Below are 26,396 nucleotides of genomic sequence, written 5' to 3'. Positions count from 1 at the left end.
TATGAAGTTATTTTGTTTTCAGTTTTACAAGGCTGTTCTGTAAAGGGTTACATCTAAGAGATACGTGCTTTGGAGAAAATCCTATCCTCGGGTAACTGTTCCCGTAAGTGCAATTACTTTTTTTCTGTAGTAATTCATACTTAATTTGCTCTTATGATCTGATTTCTTAAAACAAAAAAGTCAAGCCTCTTATCCTAAAGAATAGTGCAAAGTAATCCAAAGGAAGACCTCATGATACTTTTTGCATCCACCCTAATGAGTCCTGATTAGGAACCTGTGCAGTGATGTTATCCTGATTGGCGGGAAATTGGTGAAGGAAATAACCAATTTTCAATCAACATAATTGGTTGCTCAGGAGGTTTGAAATCTAGAGAAATGGCATTGCATCTTCTGCAGCTGTGTTAAAAGATTTTTCTGGAACAGCAAATAAATTGTTGGTAAGAATTGCACGTTTCCAAAAATATTTACACTTAGGAGTAATTGTTTGTATAAAAGTCATACGACAGGTATTTTAAAAATCATTAATGTTGTCATCTTTTCAGTCATTATTAAAGTTCAGTAAGTCCAAATTCTATAAAAGACGTTTTAAAAGAACAGCAAGTTCACCACCCCCCCCAACAAATAATTTCTTTGATTGACCTCTGTAGGTTTTGATTACATTTTTCATTTGTTTAATGGGGATTCAGTTCTGTAGTTCAAGTCCACAGTGAAGTGGTACCCAGAACGTGGTTCACACCATCTTCATCTCAGTGTCGCGACACGCTATTTACATTACGCTGCCATTACGTAGTGCCACGTACGTTTAACAATGGTAATGAGCTAGAAGCAGAGCAAATGCAAATGGAAAAACTATTCTGTCCCGCAGAGTGTAATCTCTGTGGTGATAACGCTCTGATCTTGAGCTGGCTATAAATCCATTAAAGTCGTAGAAGTCAAAGTGTCTGTGCTGGTTTACCCAGCTGGGAACTTTGACCCAACTTTGTAATTCATCATGCATTTTGAATGCATGGCCTGATGTTTTCCCATGCTAACCTGACTGGACTCAATAGATAAATAAATTAAGAAATAGTAAATAAATTTCCCATACAAAGCCAGTGTAGCTCTTGACTGTTTTTAGCTGGGTTTTAAAGGTCTATGAGGAAGAGAAATGGGACTATCTCTTAACTAAACGTGTCAGTCTGAACCAATTCTGCTGAAGTATTTCCTGCTTAGTATCTGCCTGTGAATTGAAGGTAGCCCAAAGCCATCTCCTTGAACAAGGTAGCTGCCTCACTGCGGTAAAGCTGGGCAGAACACCTCCGGCTACAACATAGCCATGTAGTAACGGCACAGATTTGCTACTTCCCTGCCTCTGAATTGTGAAATCGCAGTTGGGTATGCAAGTCCCAGAGGAGAATGTTGCTGGATATACGTGGTTATATGCACGTATCCTCATGCATTCGTCCGCTTCAGCTTCTCCTTCCTTAAATCAGCCAAGGGATGGAATGGCCGTGCTGTACCTGGGCATAAAACATTTTTGCCTTGCTGTGCTTCCCAAGCACTTGTCTTACCACCTTGAGCTGTCCACTCAAGTGTAAAGAGAAGTTTCACTACCCACCTTCTAAAATTATAGTTTCCATCTATTAAAAGAAAGAGGCTCAAAATCCTTTTGAGAGGATAAATAGCACAGAATGCTTTGATTCATATCTGTGTGCTGGAAATTTCACACATCAAGTAAAATACCATGAATACATCATTATTTTGACAGCTTTGTGAAAAAGGAGGCAAGAGGATCGCACTGCATGGATTTAATTTCTGCAGTTTTACAGCTTTGTGTTTTGCAAAAGAATCAAATCCTGCCATCAGAGCAGAGTAGGTGGTAAACTGAAGGGCAAAGTGGAGGTACTATATAAAGGCCTGTCAAATTTCATACTTGGCATGCAAGCCCCCACCAAGGGCTCCCAGCCAGAGCTCCTGTGTCTCTCACCTTCTCAGAATAGTATCTTTTGTCTTTTTTTCAGGCTCGGCACTTCTCCAGCATGCAAGGGGAGTTCACAGAAGAGGAGAGGCTAGATAGCCAGAACCGAGTTTCCTACCAAGACTGTTACAGGCAAAAGAAAACAGCTTCACTCTCCCCACTGGAGGATAGTGGGATGCCCACCACCACTATGCCACACAACACAAGGAATGTCATGGGCCAGCATTCAGGTAAGCTGAAAAATCTCTCTGTAGGTGCCAAGGCCAAACGCGGTGTTCATTTAGGATAAAGCTGAATTTGAGTGAAAAACACAGTCATGTCGGGGTGCCATGGACAAGGAGCACCATCCTAGCTGCAGTGAAGGACTATTTATGTTGAGGTAGGTGAAGGGAGACTGGGGAAAGGGTCCTATGCTCCTCTGAGCAGTAGTACCCTCCCTTGTTATCATTCCTCCATGACTGTTCACCAAGCTTGCACACCCAAACATTTGTGCAACGTGTTTATAGAAAAACATAATGTTTAAAGCACTGAGGACATTTAATATTCTTTTTATTTCCCTTTGAGTCATGGATTTGGGCCTCACTTTGTAATCACAAAATGAGAAATATATTTCGAGAAAACAAAGGGGGTTTTCCCTCTCCCATCCCAGGACTTCAGGACCTGAGCCTTTACAAAAATAAAAGGTACATGAATATATTTGGTTAGGGTTTTTAACATAACCTTCTTCTTCACCTTTTGCTCTCGGCCGCCTTAATTCCCTGTTCTCTTTGATCTGAGGCAGTTTAGGATTGTAGCAAGCATGTCCTTTCTTGCGGAGTAGAAACCTGGCCTTGTTTAAGCTTTGGCATTGACTCAAAAATGCCCAGTATGTCGGTGGTGGTATTTCAATATCCTTGCTCCTGTGGCCAGCAGAACACAAAAATTGGAAGGATAATGCAAAATCGTAATTAAAATTAAAAGTGAACTGAAATTTCATCAAAGCTCAGAAAACTTTTCAGTAAAGTTCACATTTTTATGGGCTTGTTATTTTGTACAAATCCCTTTTCTTCTTTCGTGTCACATCTCCAGACCTTTTTGTAAGGAATCACCGTCTCTTTTCCCCCTAATTTAAATTCTGCTCTGTCTGTTTGGAATATTAGGTATGCCTTAGCAGTGAAATTATTTTAATGATGTGGCTGAGTGCTCGTATATATTCAGGCAAGCAAACATAAAATGGTCATTCTTTATATTAAGGGTCTATCTATAGTTTAGAAAAGGTAATAAATGATAGATTGAAAGCATAGGCGGCTCCAGTAGTGGATGGTGTGTATTACAGAGGTTATTAGCTCATCAGTTGAAGGCATTGTAGACGGCTGCAAGCCAAACTTACAAGCAACCCTCACAATGGCCAGACTCCGTAAGAACTGATTAACTATGTATTAACATGCAGATTAACTCCTTATCAACTCTTTATGAAATATATGTGCTTGGCACCCATATAGCAAGAATGGCCGTAAAAGGAGACATAAAATTTCTTTATGAATGGTGGTATATCGGCTCTTATTTTTGTTTAAACGTGGAATATGATTTCCAAGGGTGCCTATGCCACCTGAGATTTAAGTCCTGTTTTCAGAAGTGGCACTGTGCCGTGCTTGTCTCATTTCCAGTCAGGATTAGGCCTCTAAATCTCTTGGGCAGTCTCGAATATGTTGCTGTGCTTCTTAATTTGCTGTTAAGCAGAGCGTCCATTTTAAACCCACAGCTTTTCCTAGGATGTGTGTGTCTAATCTACCAATGAAGGGGCTGAGGTACGGGGGGTTGCTGGGAAGTAGTGAAGGGGTAGTGGGAGAGTCGTGAGCGGGGCAAAGACCCTGCTTGTCTCAGGGAGGAGAGCATGGCCAGACCATGGTGGTATAGGCAAGAGTGGAAGGGAATTCCCTGAAGCTCCAGAGTGGGCACAGAGCATGCTCTTCAAAGTCTGAGCTCCCAGTGAAAAGAGGGTTGGAGTTAAGGTTGTGGTTTTGTAACCACATTTCATTCTTACTCAGAGGTAAGAGTTATCTCCATACTCAGTTACAGTGGACAAAGCCCTGTTGAATTGGCTGGGGCAAAAGCAGGTGGTTTTTGTTAAGGGGAAGTTTATTCTCACATCTTTTGATCTGCCTCTCCCAGCAGATTTTCATTGTTCCTCTGCAGAGGTACCTTTCTCCAGTCTGGTGCAATATAGCTCAAAAGACTAGAAGTCCCTTTTGGGTCTTCCTGTGCATGTGCTTCCCAGAAAAGGTGGGGCAGCTCCATCTCTGATCTCTGCCCAGCTTGTAACCCTGTCACAAATGCAGCTGTGTGGCTGTAGTCTCCGAAAGCTCTGCGAAGGGCTAGCAGAGGTTGATGGGAGAGAGGAGTTTTGCTATGCATATATGGCATTCTTACACCTTATTCCAAGTGTTTTGGCTGCTGGCGGATTGAAGACCCTGGACTGGATGCATATATTTTGACCTAAGATGGGTACTTCTCGGGTTGAAAACAGGACGTCTGCAGAGATTTTACCACTTGTTCCCAGTAGCTGTAGATGCCAGTAACTCCTCCTTTCCATAGATGATCATCTTCTTCCTACACTCCAGTATAAGAGTAATGCTAATAGCTGTATTATTATCACCCATAACATTCCTTAGGAAACAGAGAAGGCCTAGGGACTGGTGACCATGGGAGGATTTGTGGTTTCTCATCCTGCAGCCAGCTGCTGAGATTTGGAAAAGTGGGCATGAAAGAATTGCCAGAAGTGAGGCAGGGAAGGGGCTTCCAGGGCCCAAGCAGCCCAGACGTGCCTCAGCCACTCCTGAGAGTTTGCTGGGTAGCTGTTCTGAAGGTGTGGAGAGAGTCTGCTGCTTCCTCTTGTAGCACAGTCCAGCGCATTACTGCTAATAAGTTTTTTTTTTTCTTGTGAAATGCGAGTGTTTCTTGTTGTGACTTAAGCCTGTTATTTTTATCCTATCCACCCTGGAAGCGGAGAATAGATTGCTCCCTTCCTTTTTTCTGCAACATTTTATGTACTTGATTACTGCTATTATATCTCCCCTTAGTCTTCTGTCTACTTTTAGTAGTTGTCCTTGTTTCATGGCTTCATTTTTTTCCAATCAGCAGGAAAATTCCCTCACATAAAGTCGCTTTGGATTAGACCCCTTGCTAAGAAAAGCTCTGTATTGAAAACATGGGTTTAGTAGTTCAGATGTTGTATGTTGGGATGGCAAGGACGTGTTATTTAAAACCGTGCTTAAGGGGCAAAAGTATCATTTGGAATAAGGAAGGTTACGTCCAGGCTGCTTAGAGTCGTTATTTCTCTTTAGCTCCCCAGCCCTATTTTGTCTATCAGGGTACGTCTATTTATGGTTCTTCAGCAACCAACACTGTAACCTTTCTTAAATTATCATAACCCAACCTTCTATTGACCAGGGCCAACCAAGCCAGCGTAAGACTGCCGATGCAGAAGTTTACAGTGTTAAGACTTGGGTTTTTTGCTAACAGAGTTGTTTATCACCAGATGTTTCCAGTAATGGCTCTAGAAAGCATTGATTATTTTTCTGCCTTCACTTCAATTTATAAATTTAGTTTACCAGAGAGTGAGAAAGAACAAAGCAAAGGTATGTGATGGTCTAAATGACCCTGGGTAGCATTACTGATTTGTTTTGCATAGGGTTCTTTCTCCTGCTTCATGTAGGCTTAGATTTGGGAGAAAAAAATCTGAATAAATCCAAAACCAGTCCAGTTTCTTCATTTCTTTTGCTAATTTTTTCATAACACAGAGAAAAGGGAATAAAATCACAGTTGTGTTAATGTTAGCGGAGGAAAGGACAGGGCTAAATATTGTGTGGCAAAAGAGTTTCAGGATCCCTGTGGCTCATGACCAGCCACCTTTCTCTTGGCGTGTCTGTGTAGAAGAGAGAGGACGCAGAGGGCTCTTTCACACACATAGCCTGCCAGGCAGTAGGGGCTTTGTGATTTCTGGAGTATGAGAAGACGTGGGGGTAGTCTCAGGTGGGAACTCCTTGAGCTAAAGGCAGAGAATGGGAGCTGGCTGTTTAAAGAGGACTGGGTAGGCACAAAGAGGTTCTGCAATAGCTGTGGCCTGACCTGTATTGATGTCAGAGGCGAACGTATAAAGCATGTTAGGAAGGCTGTGCCGAGGCTGCTTGTGTCCTGTTGCGTCTTGCGATCCAGCAAAACCCCTGCTCTCACTCCGAACATAGACATGAGACTGCAGAGACCATGGCTTGGTGCTTAGGCTGGTCAGCAGAGCCCTGTTACCGGATAAAAATCTGTATTTCCTGGTATTGCTTTACACAGGTTTTGCAGCCAAGAAAGACGTACTTGTCTACCTTGTCCTGGCTGCTGCTGACTGGCAGAGGTGGGCCCACCAGGATGGAGGGGAGAGAGACTTTGCCAGGGGCATGGCCGGCTGGGAGAGGCTGTCAGTGAGCAAGGAGAGCACAGGGCAGGAGGGCAAGCCCGCTGCCTGGAGCACACACTCAAGCCCAGAGGGGATGAGGAAAAAAGGGACGTGTGAGATCTTTTTCCATTACGAGATACTGCTGAAAGTTGCTGCTCTGGAGCGATGCAGACTCTCACAGCTAAAATTCATGAGTCCCAAGATCAGTTTCCAGATTGATATGTTCAATTTTTCTTTTACTACAAATGTTCTTTGTTTTTGTATGGGATATCAATAGCCTATATATTATTTTGAGTGAGCACATACCTAGGTATTTTCTGAACAGAACTACCACCTTTATTCCTGAAGGGTGAAAATCATATTCTTCTTAGATGGCAGCCCTTAGGCCTGGAAAGCTCAGGAGAACATGAGGCTGAGCAAGTTTATAAGACCAAGTTGTGCATGGTTGCATGTTGCAAAGGCATCAGATAAAAAAGGTTCTGAAAATTGGAGTAAAAGTTATAAAAAATGGTTATTTTGGTTGGGGTCCACGATCCTTCTGCGAGAAGAGCTTAGCAATTCACATTCCCATTGTCTTTGGTGCTGAGAGTAGATTAATGTCTTCAGAACCAGGCTGAAGTTGTCTTGGGATAAGCAGATGGAGGAGAGTTTGCTAATCCCCTCCTGCAAGAGTTAGTTTTTTGCCTCTGGGCTTTTAGAAATTCTCATAAGCATATGTCTCTGAGAAGAAGCTCTAGATGATATGGGTTGCCAAGCTGCGTGGAGTAGGTCCTCTTCAGAGCACCTTATGAACACAGGGTTCGATAGATAATTGAGCAGTGTCTCTGACCTTCTCCCTCCTGAGTCATTCAGGAGGAGGAGGAGATCGGTTCGATTTCTCTCTGTAGCAAAGGTAGTTTGCACAAAACCTGTGATGCACAAATTGTATTAGATGAGCAGGGAAGATGCCACATGTGAATTGTTAGTCAGGTTACAGGTATTTTGCTGAAAGTTCTCATTTCTCTGTCTTTCCTCATCAACGTTAATAAAGTATGTAGTAAAGTAGTTCAGCAGGTACTGGAATTGAAGTTTAGTATCACGCAGATGCCTGCCTCATGGCTAATTATGAGCGCTGACTGGGAACATTTATAAAGATACCTGATGCTGTTGAGCCTCTACAGCCCATTAGGATATCAGCATAACGCTGGCTGTATTGAGTCCAATTTAATTTTGTGTAACTTAGGCTGAGACTTCTCCCACTTTGCTGGATTTGATTGCAGTTGATCAGAGGTTTAAAAAGCTAAACCAGGCTAAAAACATTAGGCTGGTCGTCTTTTATACCTGGATTGTCTTTACAGTGATCTAGCAGAGGATTATCCGCATGCTGATGGAAGTGGGAATCAGTCCTATTATATATTAAAAACCTCAGAGATATGGGAGCGTTTGGAACTTATTAGCTTAAGTTTGCCTTGTACATTCACTTTCCTCCAGCCAGATTGAACCTGAAATGATTTGGCATGTGTTCCTGATCTTCTGTCATTGACGGATGCCACTTAGTGACACATTTGCATGATATTTTGAGCAGGATAAATGGATACTTGAGTCCTTTTAGAGGCTTTGACTTTGGATTTTTTCCAGAAATGCAGTCTTGCTGTTGTTCTTAGCTCACATCGTGAACGTTATTTCCCACACGGTATGTCACGAGGTCCTGGTGCTATTTATTCAGAATGCCCTTTGCTGTGGCCTGCAACTTCTCTCTGCCTGCTATGCAAGCACTGAGAGAGGGGGGGATGTGAAAGCCTCCCAACGCTACCCTCTGCACAAATTCCAGGGTAGGGTGTGAAAAACATACTAAATGAGATTTTAAAGAGCCACACTCGCATGTTGGGGAGACCAATATTGCCCTTTCTTAAACATGGAAGCTATAATTACGTCCAGCTGGAGGGAATCCTGCTGGGTCTCCTGCATGCCCACCTAAGCACCAAGCAGGATCTATCCCTAAATGAACTGATCTTTATCTGACTGTTTACCACTCTTGCGCCATACTCATTATTTGTTTAATGAAACGTCCCAGTAAAATAGAACAGCCATTCATAAGCCCCTGACAACAAACAATCATGAAAATTGCCTTTGAATTTCCCTAATTTGCATGTAAGAGTCAGAACAATGGGAGAGAATAATTGCAGTTATTAAAAGAAATTGCTGCAGGCAAAATACAACCCATTTTAAAACTCAAATCCAGGAAAACAGAAAGGGGGGCAAAAAGGAGAGCCACCCAGTAAGATGCCTTGTGCTCTTTACCTCCTTTTGTCTGTGTAATGAGAGACTTCACCTTGCTCTTTTCTGAAGCACTGTTATTTACGGGGAAAATCAAAGCATCTAGTATCAGTGTAGTCAAGCTGTGTGCGGCAGCGCCTCGCCTGGCAAAGCCGTTGGAAAGCTGTTTTCTTCCAATCTGCTTCATGCCAATGCAAAACTATCCCTCTCTGGAAACTAAGTGTATTGGAAGCCAATATGAGGAAAACTCACTCTAGCATTAACTACTGTACAGAGAGGACTTTAACTCCTTCCTGGGCATGAACTAGATTGCTTGTGAAACTAAGAGGCCTGTAGGATTTTCAAAAGAACACAACTGGCTTTTAGTGTCACATCACCCCTAATGAGAATTGTTTTCTTTAGTCATTTAGAGCCAGGGTTTAAAGAATTTGTGTTCCTAAAGATGTATCTACAGAGCCTTGGGGATTCCCATTGGTCCAGACCCAGCTGACTTTGCACATGGAGAGAGGTCATGAACCGCTCTCTGCCCTTGGCCGTACAGAAAACCTCTAAGCAACGGCAGAAACAAATAGGACTTGGACTTTTGTGTGCCTAACGTCCTTCTAAAAGTGAGAGTTGAGCTCCTCAATCAGTTAAACACTGCAGCACTAAGCAAAGCAATGCTTCAGTACTTGTAAAACTTGTGCCTCTGAAACCAGATGGCATTGTAAGAAGAATCCGTGCCTAACACAAACCGCATGCTTTTGTCCCAGCCAATTCAATAGAGCTTTGTCCGGTATAACTGAGCACGGGGGTAACTCTCGTCTCTGAGTACAAATGAAATGTATTTGGCTCTCCCACTATTTTATAAGGAGATAACAGAACAAAGGATTGCTGCAATCTGAGGGCATGAACCCTCATTTTCTCTCCAGTCCACCTAAATAGAAAAGAATTTCTTGTTGGCCTGTGATCTTCCCTTCTGCAAGTCAAAGCCCTTTGAGTTCCCACTGCAAGTAATGGCAGTTTACTCGCAATTTTTCAGCTGCATGTGATACACCAAATTGGCCACCTTGTTGTAATGAAAAGCAGCCTGCCAACACGGAGGTCCTTCCAAAGAAGCCTGGCTATTGTAAGAGGAAAGCGAGCGACTGTGGTAATATTCCTGCATTGCCGTTTCACTTCATGCTTCACCACAGGAACAAAACAAGGCAGCAGAGACCACTGTCAAGTGTTTACAGAATGTGGCTTTTCGACAAAAATGATTGTCAGGCAGTGACTATATCAAACGTTAGCAGGAGATAGTGGGTTTTCTTGGTTTTTTGCCCAGGCAGCTGGCAGTCTTAATTGCTCTGGAGAAAAAGAAAAAGAAATTCCTTTTCTTCTCTTGGTATTTGGGGATGTAAATCATTCAGTGTTTTAACTCCATGCCTCCCTGCCTTATCAAAGTGAAGGTGGATGAAACTTCCTCTTAGTTGCCTTGCTGTAGACATCGAGTAGATCCACTAAATGTCTCTGGTTTGCATTGATTTAATGTGAGTAGAATTTAACCTATATTCAACATCCAGTACCTGAAGCCATTTTCCCAGGTAAGCACAGAATATTGAATAGTCAGTTCGATCAGTGTTATTCAAGGGAAGCTGAGGATCCATATTCATAGCAAGTCCACCCACTGTTTACCTTGGTACGCTGGGGTTTTTTCTTCTGGCCGTGGAACCAAATACTGTTTTGCCATCTGAAGAGATCTCAGCAAAAGGGCAGTAGTTAAAGATGAACTGGATTGCATTGCAAAAAAAAAAAGTCATAAAACATTCCGGGATTTAAAATCTCAGGGGGGTTAAATGTATTGACTTAACCGAATTAAAATATTCCAAGCCGTTCCTTCCTTTCTGCTTGCCACCTGCCAGAGTGCTGCAATTCCCTGCGCAGAAGTGTCACAGGTTGGTGATGCTGCAGATACATGTGTGTTTATAGTGTCATCACTGTGGAAGAAATTCTTATTCTATGAAGACAGACCAAGACAGAATATTCTATTCCCAGACCATGGCAGGGAAGAGCCTTCTAATTGAATTCTTCATTTTTTATAGTCTCCATTCCCTTTTATGTGTTAGGTTTAGGCCAGCGTGCAGAAGGGAGCAGGAGTAGATGGTCCTAATGAGGAGGCAGCTGAGCACCTTCCCTGAGCACGCCCTGCAGTGAAGCTAATTTGGGCTACATTCCACTCAACTGTTCCGCACCTCTTGGGACAAATCCTCACCTCGGACATTGCTGTTCAGTGATCTAAGATGCAAATTTTCAGTATCTACCAATTACCATTGTGATACTGTTCTCATCTTGGTGCTTGAATATCTAAAAATGTTTTCTGTGAAACTGAATGTCCAACCAGGTTCTCTCTTATCAAAGTCAAAAAAGCATTTTGGTTTTATGAACATAAATGTAGAGGATTTAATCAAGCTTCCCTGACGTGACAGTTTGCCAGCTCCATGTCTATATTACAAGCTTGCTTTGTGTGTTAGTCTACTCACCTTTAAAAGTGAAGTTACCCTGCAGTCAATGAATATATTGTGCTTGGTAATACCTGGAAATTTGCTCTCTGTTCCCATCAAGTGATAAAAACCTCAAACAGAGAAACAAAATTTATTGTAGAGTTTCTTCTCCTGTTAAAGGAACTGAAAAATGGGGAATGGTAAGGAAGAGAGAGAAACAGTGGGGCGGGCTAGTGAAATCAAGCTTTTTGTAGGTTATACCGCGTGGCTCCAAAGAGATCTTCTTTGTAAAGGTAAAGGGTGTAAAAGGCACCCTTTTCTGCAGAAATGCAGCAGAAGTTGAACACCCAACCCCACTTCCTCCCTGACAAGTGCATATGGGTGTTTTACCACGTGTATACTTCTTGCTGCATTTTCTAGAAGGATGCCAAAAACCCTTATAGGAATATGCTCCATGATTTTAAACAGTTTTTGTAAGTCCAAATAAGCTCCTCCATAAATACTGGGGAATGTTAGTCCAAGCCTATGGCAATCTAAGGCTGATTTAGGAATACTGCAGTATTCCTAGTGCTTATCAGCTTGCTCAAGTATCTCATTGGCTTAGATCTTTTAACTGTGTTTTGGTCTCATGAGTGATTTTTATATTTAATAATGTCCTTAAATATGTCGGCACAGGTGATTTGACACAGCGAGTGGGCTCAACAAATCACCAACAAAACGTTCCTCTTTTCTGTATAATTCCTGTAGCTATGCAGAAAGAAATGGAAGGATGAAAGTGTATTAGTCCAAGCAACTGTATTTATATATATACAGAAGTCTGTAACTTCTACCCTCTCTCCTTTGTATTCTGGTGCGGTATTTCTGGAGCTGTTGGCGAAAATCATGGTAAAAGTGAACAGAAGTATATAATGGAAGAATAACCTCGGAGGCTAAGATTCTTCTGTCATTCTTTCTATTTTTATAGGAACCTTTGCTGATTTACTTGCCAGATGAAGGCAGACTTTCTGTTCTCTCTCATCTGCTTTTTAATTCAATCAGACAGCTTCGCTGTGGGGTCATGCACATGGGAACGCTAGACTGTAGACTCACGCCTTGTTTGCAGTGGGTTTCCTGAATTACACTAGCTCCTAGCTGATCCAGAGCTATTATATGGAACTTCAAGCCACAGGTAGATGCGCTATGAAGCTGTTCAGTGAATGTCTTTCTGCAGAGTGTGACTGTTCTTGTGTATGTAAAGCAATAGGTGCTAAAGGGTTGTGGCTGTTAAAATATGCTTTCTGTTGTACATGGGTAGAAGGCAAAGCAATGTGGCAGCTCAAACACAAGAGTAGGATATTTTTAGTTTCAGGAAGAGCAGTGCACAGTGTGTGAAACCGTTGTTAAAACAAAGGACAGCAGTTTGAAATGCGTAAGGGGATAGTTTATATAAATCTGTAGAAGATACAGGGTACAAATCAGGCAAAATATTTCCTGGTAGCATTGTTGAATTTAGGGACTGCTTTGGGACACAGGAGCAAGCTTTGGACACCTTGGAAATAACTTATCCTATATTTTATAGAAGTGGTCGCTTCTATAAAAGAACCTAACAAATATTTTACAGCAAATAAAAGCAGTAACGAAGCAAATGCAGCCCTCCGTATCTCCCCATACTAATGGATTTGCCAGACTCTCTTCAAAACTGCAGTGTAATGCCGGGTTACTGTTTCCACTGCACCTCAGCTGCTAGGAGTTACAGCTCTTGACCTTTAAATGTTAGGAATAATAAAATACATTATTAACAAGTAGTCAATTAACAAATAAATGCCCCTCTGGTAAATCCAAAAAGTAATGTTTTGAAATACTGCCACCTTCTGATAAGTTTGGGATGGCAAACTGAGTTATAATGAATTAAAGTTTTTATCCACAGTAATAATTCAGTTCCTGATGTTATAATGTTAAAGCCGTGTTGCACCATCTGTTTTGCAAGGTCAGCTTTCACTGTATGTGAGACTATGTATACAGTAGTAAAAGAGATGAAGAAAATGCAGTATGGTTTCTTACAAGTGATGGGAGAGACAGCAGCAAACTTGTTTGAAGTAAGGAAAAGCACTTAGGTGCATTGTGTGCGAGTTTAAGGATTTACAAGCACAGACCCTATGTTTTAAGTTACGTAAGTGTTAAATGCATTACAGAATTGCAGCTAAAATTTTGGCGTCTCCTGCGGGATAAGCTTGACCAGAGGAGAGGTATGTGTGCTTTGAGTCTTAATTTCCCTACTCCTGCATAACACCTGTCTCTGACATGAATGTGTCCATGAGGGGTTAATTTCTTTTACCATTTTTACTTTGCTAACATTCAGATGGTACTTGTCAGCATACCACCTTTGTGTATATTTTAATTATCCAGATGGCGTCTTATGTGTTCAGCCCCATATCGTTACTATATTACTTAAACTTGGCAGTGATACTTAGAAATAACTTTCCCCAAGCTGGCTTTTTCTTGCAAAGTTCATCCAGTTTCAGCTTTCCAAATGTCCTTTGTGCTGTGGCAATATAGATTGTGTACCTAAATGGCTCGCATATCATTTAAATTCCCTTGGTTGGGAAAGTCTGCTTGGCAAAGAAAATAAAGTGTTTAAAAGAACCAGAAATTAACACAAAAGCTAAGCTAATGTGACCTTAAAGTTATCATTTCAAACTCTCAGAATTTAGGCAATCCAAAGGTTCTTAAATTCACTTTGATTCACTTGAATTTACCCAGGTTCTTTGTTGGGCTCCAGTGAGATCGGGATGCCTTGTCACACTCCCACCTTCGGGGTTGTTGTGGACCAGGCTGATGCCAAGGGCCTGGCTGCCCCACAGTTTCCCCAAAAGGTGCAAATGAGGTGTGCTTGTGTTGTAGGCACAGTGGTTTTCCCCCCCTGAAACAGGTGTTTTGCGATGGTGTCCGAGAAAGTGGATTCCTCCTTGAAGTGTTATTTGGGATGGTAACAGGACTTCCAGCAGCAAAGGGGAGAGAGTGACTCTTTTTGAAGCCACAACGTTGCTTTCTTGTGAATTCATCCCATATCGTAACTCTCATCTTACCTGGAATACCATGAGCAGCACCTCTGGGACACAACGTAGGAGCAGGCAGACTTGAACATACGCATTGCCCTGGCAGCGGGGCAGTGTCAGGGCTTGGGCAGGGAAAGCATGTTGGCCGTCCGTGGGGATTAAGGCCCTTCCCATGGTCAGTGTAAGTCTTTGTACATTTTATTTACTTTCTCATATTAATCAACTTCTAGGATTTCCCACTCGTTGCATGGCTTTCGTTTTGGCTTGATTTTTTTTGACTTTCAGTTTTCCATCTTGGGAATGTTTTAACTCACTAGCTGATTTCAACCTAATTTTAGGGAAGATGAGTCTTGAGTGCGCCGAGTTTCTGAAACTTTCTGAAAATATGCAGTCGAGTAAAGGACTCAAACCCATATCAGTGCCCCACTAAAGGGAAAGATAAGCAATTTGAGCTCAACTGTATAATCGTACACCAGGGAATCCGTGTGCGAGAGAGATGTACCGAATGAAAGTACTCAGAAACGAAACTTCAAAAACTATTCTGCTTGTGTAATTACTTGTACATTGGCTTTGATAACTCCAAAGCAGGTAAAGTGGTTTGTGTTTAGCCAAAGGAGCTGAGTCCTGCAGCAGGACTCGTACTGTGGCCTGGCTGGTAATGGCAGGTGGATGTCAGGCTCTGTTACGCACGGAGGGAGTGCCCTGTAGATGAAGCCTGTTGTGACCCATAACGTGCCATTTGTGTCATTGCAAACTGAAAATAAGAACCGTTTTCTCATCAGAAAGGTGAATAGGCTTGACTCCTTGAACACTTAACAGAGCACGTGGAGCTGTGCTGTCATCCCATGACCCTTATCTTCCTGGCTAATTTCTAAATAGGGGTTTCTTGTTCCAATTTGATACAGAAAAATCTCTTCTGTTGAACACTAAAAACATTGTCTCTTGAGTTTCAAGTAAGGGACTATCCCATAGCAGAGTTTTAGAGGTTCACCGTCTCTGCTAGATGCAAATGACAAGCCACAGAGCGAGATGCGATAGCAGTCTCCAAGTGTTTTTGAAACAGATCTTAACCATATGTACAGTGTGCCACTTCTGCTGTTGTATATTGAGCTCGGGAGAAGGCAAGTAACATAATTGCCTTCAGCAAAATTGTCAAACAAGGAAACCTTCTAAAACTACATAGAGGGAGAATGTAATGAGAGCCCTGGAAGGAAGAGGCTAAGAGAAGAAAAATTGGCAGGGAACATTAACATGTACTTTTAACTAGTCTTTTCACAGAAAGAAGAATGACCCAGAGGTTTGACTGTTGTAGTTCTTTTTTCAGTGAAAGGATTTTGTACGTGCTGCTGTGTAGGAGACAAATGCTTATTTCTCCTGTGTTATTTTACATTTCAGTTTGGAAGAGCAAAAGGAAGCTTTATTTAGCCTGCTGAGTCCAACCCCGCAGTAACACAGCATATAAAATGTTCAAGAAGTGAAAGGCATCCTGAGCTCACATTTCAGATAGTTTTCAGGATAACTCCTTGGCTGTTATAACCGTATGTCATACTAGATATAAATTATTAGAAATTATTTGCTACAGTCTGCATTCATATTACCTCCCAGGGACCTTTCAGACTGGATTTATGGAGGGAGATGTTTCCTGAACGTTTCTTTCTAAAGAAACTACAGATCGCAGGACAAATCAAGTGTTGATGAAATAAGGACTCCGGATTTGAATTGCTGACTGATACCTAAGAGTTAGAGAGTGCAGCCTCTGGGGGCAATTAGGGATAACTATCCCCAAGGATAGTTGTATCTTGCAGCAGTTCCACTGGAAGTGGAAGGATTATTGTTTGCTTTATGATAGAGGCAGATGCCGCTGAGTAGCAGTCACTTAGCTGGTTCGTTTCCTGCAGGAGTATTGTGGAGACATGGCACAGGAGAGAGAGAAGGGCCTTAAAGATCTTCCGTCCAGGTGAGCTGAAAGCTGTGAATCAAAATTGTCTTTAGGTAAGGGGAGGTGATGGTCTCCTGGGCCTTGCTGGTTTAGTATAAACCTGCAAAATATAAACAAATGTCATGTTATTTTTGGTAGTTGTAGTTGTATGCATCAAGGCTCTATGCTACGCTGTGGTTGTTTCCAGCTTTCATTTACTTGTTCCGGAAAGTGCTCTTCATCCCCTTTTTCGCTGCACGGCACATCAAACAGCTCACACATCATACGCAACAGAAAACTTGTGTCCATGAGAGGTAGGTAGCTTCCTCTGAACATCGTAGAATTTACCGTCACTTTCCCTTTCTTTTCAAAGTTGTCCTCGCCCTCTGAGGAAAAGTCTTGTGTGAATCTAGAAATGCTATCCATCCTGTGTCTTCTTACCCAGCTGGTGAGGGGTCTGGAGCACAAGTCTTATGAGGAGTGGTTGAGGGAGCTGGGGTTGTTCAGTCTGGAGAAGAGGAGGCTGAGGGGAGACCTCATCGCTCTCTACAATTACCTGAAAGGAGGTTGCAGAGAGGTGGGTGTTGGCCTCTTCTCCCAAGTGACAAGTGACAGAACAAGAGGAAATGGCCTCAAGTTGCGCCAGGGGAGGTTCAGGCTGGATATGAGGAAAAATTTCTTTACTGAGAGAGTGGTGAGACACTGGAATAAACTGCCCAGGGAGGTGGTGGAGTCACCCTCCCTGGAGGTGTTCAAGGAACGTGTGGACATGGCATTGTGGGACATGGTTTAGTGGGCATGGTGGTGTTAGTTGATGGCTGGACTTCATGATCTTACAGGTCTTTTCCAACCTTAATCATTCTGTGATTCTGTGATCTCATGTGCCCCAGATGGGCATGGGTGAACGGTTCTGACTCCATACACCTCAGGACTGTGGGCAGCCTGAATCCCAGGTAACCCTGCAAATACAGGGAGCGCAAGACAACGATGAGCAGGGCTTTAGCCTGTTGCCTGGTCTGTATTACTGGAGCCAGTGGGGATAAGGTGGAGTAGCCTGGCTCTTCGTAAAACCCTACTGTGCACTGCTTTGTGCTTCTAGGTGTATTATAATAACCTGGCCCTGTGTGGTGGGGGAAGAAGTCTGATAGGAAAAGCTTTTAGTATGAGATGTGTGAATAGAGGAATTCCATAATTAACAATAATGACCAGCCCAGGTGACATTTCTTTGTAGTTAATAGCTGCTGATGTGAAAGGCCCTGGAAGCAGAGCCTCAAGCTGCTAAGCTAGCAAGTGAATTGCTAGGCTATTTGACCTGCAGTTCATTCATAATATAAATGGTGAGGCTATGAAAAACCTGAGCAAAATGTTCTTAGGGATGACTTCTTGGGCTGTGTGGGAATGGCAGCAATTTTGTAATTGGGATTGAAGCAGATTTCTCATGTTGGCAGTAGGGCTTGCACCAACTCTTTAGGAAGATGCAGAACTGTAAGTATCACTTGCACCTTCTAGAGGGGAAGCAAAGAAAGTCTTATGCACCTGAGAAAGTGTAAACAGTTATGGCCAAATTCTGCAGTAGGAAGATCAGGGAGATTTCCACCCTTAGGGTCATGAAGGTCGACCCATGATAAGTGGGTGGACTGAAAAAACCATGGTGCTGAAAGAGGTGATGGCATGTGGGCTATCCCTTCTTGCAGTGTCTCTATGCATGGAGATTCCTTCTCCAACTCTTCTGACAAAAAGGGATGGACAAAGGTAGATGGTTCTGAGTGATTCTGCAGGCAGGAGAATGGGGCTTGTGACCAGGAGCGGGAGATGGGGCAGCTGTTTGCCAGACGCTGCAGTGGTGTTCCCTGGATGTTGCTTTTATTGGTGATTCAGAAATGGGTTATACTCTGCGCATCTGGTCTTGCCAAAACAGCCAAACTGCCTCTAGCAGTGTGGTACCACCCTGATCTGCCAGCGTGGGATGCAGCAGCCCGAGAAGGCTGCAGCTATGCCAGGGAGGCTCACGTGTGACAGCCTGAGCTGGGTAATCTTATTATTTGATGCAAACTGGTTTTAGACTGAGAACATGGTTTCTGCAAGTCCTGACCACTTCGTAAATTCAGCTTTGGCCAACTTATTTGGGGGGATATTCTAGTGGCCCCTAAATGTCCAGGCAAGAAAAAGCCAATGCATTGTTTTCCAAGGAGTGATTAAGATACTCCACTGTGCTGAACTTTGAGTAGAGGTTGTTCCCAAAGCTTTTTTTTCTGATTACCAGCTCACCATAAAATCCATTATCGCCCACTTTTAATCCTGACTATCAAAACCGTTAGTCTCCACAGATTGCCAAGTGAATAGCTACAGATGTTGTTTATTGTGCTGAACACAGCGAGACACACTAACAAATCTACTGTAACAAGAAGTAACCCATTACAGTAAGAGAAGACTTTGTGCTCTGAAACAAATAGCTTGAGACTTCAGTCTGAAATACAACCTACTGTCGTGCTTTCTGCACGGCTAGCAATTTTACTGTATGACACAACAAATCTCAGTGCGAAATAGCTCGGTTTTATTCTCTGCTAAAAAAATTGGACCTGCTGCAGTGTAGCATGTGGGAATTGGACTGAAGGAGTGGACTCTTCCCTGCAATTGGGTTTTCATGGAGCTCTGCAGACAGAGCTTTTGATACCACCTTACTCTCCACAGAGTCATCGGGTTTACAAAGCTAAGCCGCACCACTAATACTGTATGTGTGCTGCCCTAAAACAAAAGCCATGGGACAAGTTCTTAGCTGGTGTGAAGAACTGCAACACCAGGCATGACATTTAAAATAGTTCTTTCCTGTCTCAAAGATTCGTCCCACTTCGACTTCATATTAGAGCCCTCATTTCTAGATGCCAATAGCCTCTGCCCAGCCAGCCCTGTCTCCCTCTGCTCTCCCATCTCATCAGAACATCTTATGTAGTCTCTGCCTAGTTTTCTTCATAAATTCTGCTGTCTCATTTCAACTGTTGACTCTTAGCACTTGCTGAAATTCTGGTGGATTTTTCTATTGGGGACATCTTTGGCAACCAGACCATTTCTGTACGAAATGCAAAGTCCCAACTTCCACCACACGAAGAGCTACAACTAAGTAAAGAAAGCAGAGACTTTCTAAGCCTAGTTTTTGTTTGCTTAAGAACGTAAAGCTACTGAAATCGCTGTCTGCCTGTCCCTTTTATGCCTCCTCCAACCACTCTCCAGTAACTTTTGACTCTATTGACCAATTTCACCCAGAGCTGACATAAAAGACAGAGGTCTTGAAGAGACTTAGTTACTGCAATATTAATAAAAATATTTCTCCTTCACCTGGTTAGCTATAGTGAAGATTGTTATATGAATCTGCCTGTTATCACACACTAGAGAACTCACAGGAAGGAGGCACAGTACCCATCTCAGGAAAGCTTTTACACATTAGACAGCAGAGATTCCAAAAAAGAGACAAAACCCCATACCAAGACGAGAGTGGGTCTCCTTCTCCAAGTTTCAATGAGGGCAAAATAAGTTTTCCCCCCTCCTGTGGGCTTTTTCAGTAGTGATTGTTTTGAGGAAAATACCTAATGTAGCATCATCATTCAGTTCAAGTGATAAAATGCTGGCAAACTTAGAAGCTGCTGAAGGCAAGATCTCATAATAGCCTGTTGGGCAAATTTACTTGGTGGTCTTCTCTGAGTTGGCTAATAAATGGGTTAATAGCTATAAATCTCCATAATTCCAGATTGTGCAGTTATGTCTCTGGGGAGAGACTCTGCCATTTCAGAGTTAGGCTGCTGGAGGAGCATGGGAGTGTTCTGCACTGCACCACCATTTTGAGAGGGAAGAGGTGCTGAAAAGAAGCTATGATTTTTCTGTAGGTTTTAAAATGTGCTGCTATTAGGGGAAAAAAAATCCAACAAACAAAAAAGAAGCCGAGCGCAATTGCTTTTTTGCAGCACTTGCTCTTTTTGTTAGTAATGTCTGGGCTCATCACAAAAGCATGCTGTAATCATCTCTTGCATTCCCTCATTTCTTTCACCTGTGTGGCTTTCACTGTGCCTCTATTCAGGATTCTGTGTTTTAGAGAAATCTCAGCTATAAACCTCTCTAGCGGAACCCCACGTGCTTAACAGTTGACATATCTGTTTGTTTCTATGGACTGAATATTAAAATTAAAGTAAAAGAGTAAACTCCAACAATTAAATTAAAATAACAAAAGAGATATTACTTACTGAAAGGAAATGAATTGACAAAATTAAACCACAGCCCATGAATTAGATTTTCCATGGAGCTCACCTCCTATTAAGCAACTATATAAAGAGAGGCACTGAAGGGCTCAGCCTCTCTCTTCTCCCATGCTTTTCTGTGGGAGCAACTGGGCATAGCTAGTTTCTAGATCTGGCCCTTTTGTACCTTTTTATTTGCACTTGAGTTATTAATCCTAGTTCATCACTAATTGACGAGATGCAGCCAGTGGGACCTAGCACAGGTGGTGGTGTGTGCGACATGCGATAGTTTTGCTGTGATGAGGTGGGATGATTGGAGTAGGTCCCCTCCAGAAAGCAGTATTGATGGGGAAATCGGTCCATCAGCATCGCTACAGTCTTAACCTTGAACAAACCTATCTCTGGTGCTGACTCTGAAAGTTTTAGCAAGGGCTGTAATCTCCTTGCAAGGTATATATTTGAGTGTTTTCCTGAAAATGAATGGATTTCTAATTCCTCTTTAAGCATCTCTTTCAGCTGAGACCCTTGATAGTTTCCCGTATGATTGGTATTACATTAATGCGCAGCAGATACAGTTCAGCTCCATGCTGCAAAAGCAAAACGATGTCCTAGTTGTACTGGGGACTGTGAATTAATTCCCAGGTGTTACAACTTTGTTCCTTCTTACTCAGGGGGATGAGAAAGGACAGGCCTCTCTTCTGCTCCTCACGGAACAGCAGTCACAGCATGTGGGACTGTTTGGGTGTAATGTGGGAGAGGCAGGTGGGCTAACAGTTTAGAAGGAGTTCTGTGTGGATGCTTGAACCTCCAGGTGAGGCAAACTGACGCCAAGATGAAAGGGTGTGTGAGAGGCTGGGGAGTATTTAAGTCTAGCAGGGTGACTTGCTATCAAGCCTGCAAACGAGGGGGAAGTATTTTAATAGGGCAACCCCATGGAGAGAATCACAGAATCACTAAAGTTGGAAAGGACCTGTAAGTTCATCAAGTCCAACCATCAACCCAACACCACCATGCCCACTAAAGCATGTCCTGCAGTGCCATGTCTATGCATTTTTTGAACACCTCCAGTGAGGGTGACTCCACCACTTCCCTGGGCAGCCTGTTCCAGTGTCTCACCACTCTCTCAGTGAAGAAATTTTTCCTAATATCCAGTCTAAACCTCCCCTGGTGCAACTTGAGGCCATTTCCTCTTGTCCTGTCGCTAATCACTTGGGAGAAGAGACCAACACCCACCTCACCACAACCCCCTTTCAGGTAGTTGTAGAGAGCGATGAGGTCTCCCCTCAGCCTCCTCTTCTCCAGACTGAACAACCCCAGTTCCCTCAGCCGCTCCTCATAAGACTTGTGCTCCAGACCCCTCACCAGCTTTGTGGCCCTTCTCTGGACACACTCCAGCACCTCAGTGTCCTTCTTGTAGTGAGGGACCCAAAACTGAACACAGTATTCGAGGTGCGGCCTCACCAGCGCCGAGTACAGGGGCACAATCATGTCCCTACTCCTGCTGGCCACACTGTTTCTGATACAGGCCAGGATGTCTGAAGGTATTCCTGCATGCAGGTATTGCTACTTCCGTTCTTTTTTATGGCACTGGGCAGGCCCTTTCTTCATTGTGGCCGTATTTGTAAAATGACAACTCAGAAAAGACAACTACTACCTCTATGCAGCCCTGTGGTTACCCCCCTGCCTTACCTCTTCTTGTCCTGTCCTCTTTCACACAGGTCTGATCTGTATTTCAGCGCTGATCCCTGTCCTGGAGGTTTGGCTCCCGGAGCCACGAGATGGTGAGTGTGCCAAGGAGCTGGCATTGACCAGGTGGACATCACTTGGCAGGCGTGTCCATCTATGTGGCACTGCCACGGAGAGCTCAGACTCTTGGGTGGTTTGAACTGGATAAGAGCAATGTGTAAGGAGGTGCAAGGTCCCTTGTTTGCTGTTTGCATGGCAGAAATTGTTCATTTGAGCTAGGCGCTTGGGAAGAGAAGAAAGCATGTTTTATTACCTCGTCTATATTAGGTGGGCATGGAAAAGAGGTGAACGTCTGTCATCATGCAGGACTGAGTCACGCAAGCGCTGAGGCAGCCTATTCATCCCCAATCTCTCCATTCTGCCTGCTTCCCAAAGTTTATTTGCGTTGGCACTGTAGGCAATGGGTGTAAAAGAAAACGTGGGCTAATATCCTATAATCCCCCTTATCTCATTCACAAAAAGCTAATATCAGCAATAAGGCAACCCCAGGTCATCTCATGCAGTGGGTAAGTTTGTGTTCCTTAAAGAAACGAAGTGCCATCTGAAGTCCGACGCTGAGTTTTAAGCAAGCAATGTATTTAAACACATGGATAAATAACTACCTTATCCTAGTATAGGCCTCAGCAATGACCTGGTATCTGAGCTCTGCTTGGCCTGGGGGGATTTTTTGTTTGCTTGCTTGCTAAATTTTTCAGAGATGTCTCTGAAAGCTGATACAAAAGACTGATAGTGGGTCTCTGAAGCTAGAAAGAGCACTTCCCTTCTGAGGGTGCTGAATCCCTGGTTCCAGTTACTTGAACAGTTTGGCTGGTGTCTCCTGTGTTTAGAGAGTAATAACCAGCTGTGGAAAAAAATGACTATTCCTGTGCAGCTACTGCAGACTGTAGCATTTTCTGACAGTGACTTCACCCAGTCATGTATTCAGTGTGTCCCCAGAAAGCCGAATTTTCGAAGGTGATATATTTTCCATTAATGGCTGTCGCACAGCAATGAGTTTGATTCCAGGTAGGCGCATTATATCAAACTTACCTTATTACAGATTGTGGTGGGAAACACACTCTGTGTAGATGCGGCTTACTAAATTATCTGTATGAATCGGTAGGTGGTAACTTTGAGCATGCTGCACATCTGACCCAGCTGTGAAATGGCCGGTTTAAGGGCTGATGTGTTTAGCGTAATACCTAATCTGTCTTGTTTAGCAGGCAATGTGTCTGAGCTTGTATGTGATATATCTGACTTGGTGAGTGGCATGTCTGACTCAGCAGTTGAATAACATTACTCATTCTGGAATAGATCATCTCCAATAGAGAATATATATATATATATATATGCACGCACGTTTATATTTTTTGTTAGCAGATGATCAAGCACACACCAGAATGAATCAATCCTACTTAGTATGCAGGAGGGTTTTTTCCCCTGTCGTCATTCCTCTCACTTGACCATTATTTTACATATCTGTACATATTTACATACACCGAGATGCCTTCAAAGCCTAATGGAAACCGCTGACTTCCAAGTGCTTTGGATCAGGCCCTGGAAGCCAGCCCAGCCACTCAGCAGGCAAGACTGAAAGTAGGTAAAATCTGTTGTGTATCTTCCTGCCCTGTAGTCCCAGAAGGTGTCCCAAAGCAGCATTTCTCTCTTTTCTTTGCCAGAAAGCTCTGTTGTATTTACCTTTGAATAAGATGAGGTGGGAAACTCATGACCTTCAGGCTGATACAGCCTACAGTTTTACTTCTTCCACACTCTGTTGTGGTTTGGTGGTTGGTTTTTTTTTTTTTTTTTAATGCATTAGCGCTGGATAAAACAAAAGTACGTGTGACCGGCAAAAGCTGTTTGCAGGCTTTCTGGGCTCTCAGCCCAGGGAAGGTTCACAGTCCCTCAAAGAAGTAATTGTTGCTGTTTTCTGATCACTGCATTCTCTACCATCCGTGCCGTAACTCCATCTTCTACCCGCTCCGGGGATCAGCACACAGTCTTTCAACAGCCCATGCTCTGCAGGATCACGCATTTTTTCTTAAAAGGGCAAGATATTTGGCAATGTTTGGAGGGCTGCCAGCGCAGTGCTGCAGGCTAGCTAGCGCTCAGTACCATGGGGCAGTGGTGTTCGGCATCTCCAGGGCTGGACTTGAGACGGAGGAATAGCAAGAATATTGAAATGTGGTTCAGAAGGGAAGCAGGGCTGCCTCCCAAGTTGAGCTGGCATTCCTAGAGGAACCAACAGGAGAGCGAATGCTTATCTGTTGAGTTAGCAGAATGCTGATTGGGAAGGGAAACTGATCATCTGATTAGCATTGGCAGGTTATCCTTCAGCAGCAGGTCGCCTCAGGCGATGGGCACGGAGCTGTTCATCCCGCACAGGTTTCATGTTGTTCTGCTCCGTTTAGCTTCTGCTTTGATTTGCTTCACTTATTTCTCATTTGGTGGAAGATAGAATCAATAAATCTTGAATACAAGTTGCTCAATGGAGGGCTGCACTATTTTTATTCTTTGTGGGCACGCATACCTGCACCCCTGTCCGCCTGTGCTATTAGCATGTTTGCTCTTAATGTTGTGCTGCTTTCGATATCAATGGGAACACTGTCACTGCTGCTGGCTATCTTTTTATTTTTATTTTTTAAGAGATGAGTCCCCACTGTGCAAATCTCCAAGTGCACATGCTGTTGATGAAGCCACATGAGTAACGCCAGAAGCCCAGAGCCTGCCGGTCAAAATGCTGTGGGTGGCAAAGCCATTAGTACAACACGGAGAATCCCAAGTGTAGGTTTATGTTACTCAGCCACTGTCCTCCAAGTTCCTTTTTTTCTCATGTGATAAATCTAGTAGGCTTTTTTCTGATTACCACATTAAAAAAAAAAAAATCTCTTGAAAGGACAAGTGAAATATTGGCTGAAACAGTGGTTTGCTTGTTTGTTCTTGCTTGCAAAAATCTTCATTGCAGCTGGTAAGAAATGTTTCAGTTCTGTTTAGCATGCAACTGTTCCCAAGATGCCTGTGCTTTCTCTATTAGTTTTGGATGCAGCTAGGAATGGGAAACTCATCTCCATCTTTCTAGAGTGTCCTGGTCTAGAATCCACTGTGTGGTGAGCAAATAGCACAAGTGAGATAATGCCCGTTGTGAGCTATTTCTTTAAAATTGTTCCTGAGTATTTGAAGCAAATCAGAGCACTTCCTCACGGGGGAAAGCATGTGTCAGGAAGAGTAATGCACAGGCTGTTTAGCTACCTGTCTTGGACTGTTCCCTGTGGGATGGGGTTGATTTGTGATACTGTTGATTCTCTAGCATTTATGGAAGTGGCAGCAGAGAGAGCCCTCTTGAGTTCAAAGCCTTCCTAAAATTTGGGCATACAGTATAGGTTGGAAGTGGTCTCTGGAGGTCTCTGGTCCAACCCTTTGCTCAAAGTAGGTCCTATAAAATCAGGTTGCTTGGGCCTTGTCCAGTTGAGTGTTGAGTTCTTCCAAGAAAGAAGATCCCACAGCCTCTCTGGAACCTTGCGCCAATGTTTGATCGTGTTTAACTCGGGATATCTCCTTTGTGTTGCAGGGTGAGTAGCAGAGGAAGCAAAACCAGTTACCAGATACTGGCAACTCTCTGACATTTCTACTGTCAGTGCTGAAAGGGCCGAAGCTTCTTTAGGACTGAAGGCAAATAAATACATATCCTCATGTCTTCAATGAGATCAGAGATGCCAACATCATCTATGTTGGAATACAACATCCCGTACACAGCCTGGTAGGTACATAACTAAAATACACTCCAGCTTTCCAAATGGTTGCAAAAGAATTTAATGCGGGCTGAGCACACAGGGGAAGCTTGCCGTGTCCTTGTAACTCTCCCCTGAACTACTGCTGTTGGCCACTTTGAATTTGCACATTTATTCTGAGTTTTATTGGAGCAGTGGAAAAAATTACATGAAAATGGTAGTCAGGTGCCTTGACAGCTCAGTCAAATAGGAACCTATGTGTTATGCTAAACCAGTGACCAGCAATAGGTTTCTAGGTTATTTATTTTATAGTATCTGCAAACAAACTGTGGATGGCATCATCTAAAGGTAAGACACAAAGAAACTATGATGCTGTTTTCAAAGATATCATCAATCAGAATGATGTGTCTCTTTTAATGTTTCTGTATTGCCCTTTCATTAAAATAATCAGAGTAAAACTATGTACAACTTCAATCCCTCCCCCCAGCAATAATTGACTTAAGCCCTAATTTTGAAAAGATTAGTAACGTGGGTTGCCTGGTTTGAGAAACTGCAAATGAGCCTGATTTCCAGAGAAAATTTGATCATACGCCTTCTGTAAACTGTGTCCATATACATTGAAATGCTGAATTCTATCATTTTGATTTCCCTTTATACTGGCAAATT

The 26,396-nt window shown here is 43.1% G+C and overlaps 1 long non-coding RNA gene across 1 annotated transcript; it reads left to right on the top strand.

Moving 5' to 3' along the window:
* The first annotated feature begins 2,062 nt into the window (after window positions 1–2,062).
* LOC132317116 (uncharacterized) lies at window positions 2,063–25,749 on the top strand. Its single transcript, XR_009484010.1, has 3 exons — window positions 2,063–2,187; window positions 21,996–22,058; window positions 25,571–25,749. It is a non-coding gene; the product is annotated as an uncharacterized LOC132317116 (long non-coding RNA).
* The last annotated feature ends 647 nt before the right edge of the window (window positions 25,750–26,396 follow it).

Source organism: Gavia stellata, chromosome 5, assembly GCF_030936135.1.
Source record: "Gavia stellata isolate bGavSte3 chromosome 5, bGavSte3.hap2, whole genome shotgun sequence".
Lineage (NCBI taxonomy): Eukaryota > Metazoa > Chordata > Aves > Gaviiformes > Gaviidae > Gavia > Gavia stellata.
Note: the sequence above shows the minus strand (reverse complement) of the source record. Positions and strands in the feature narration are given on the sequence as shown.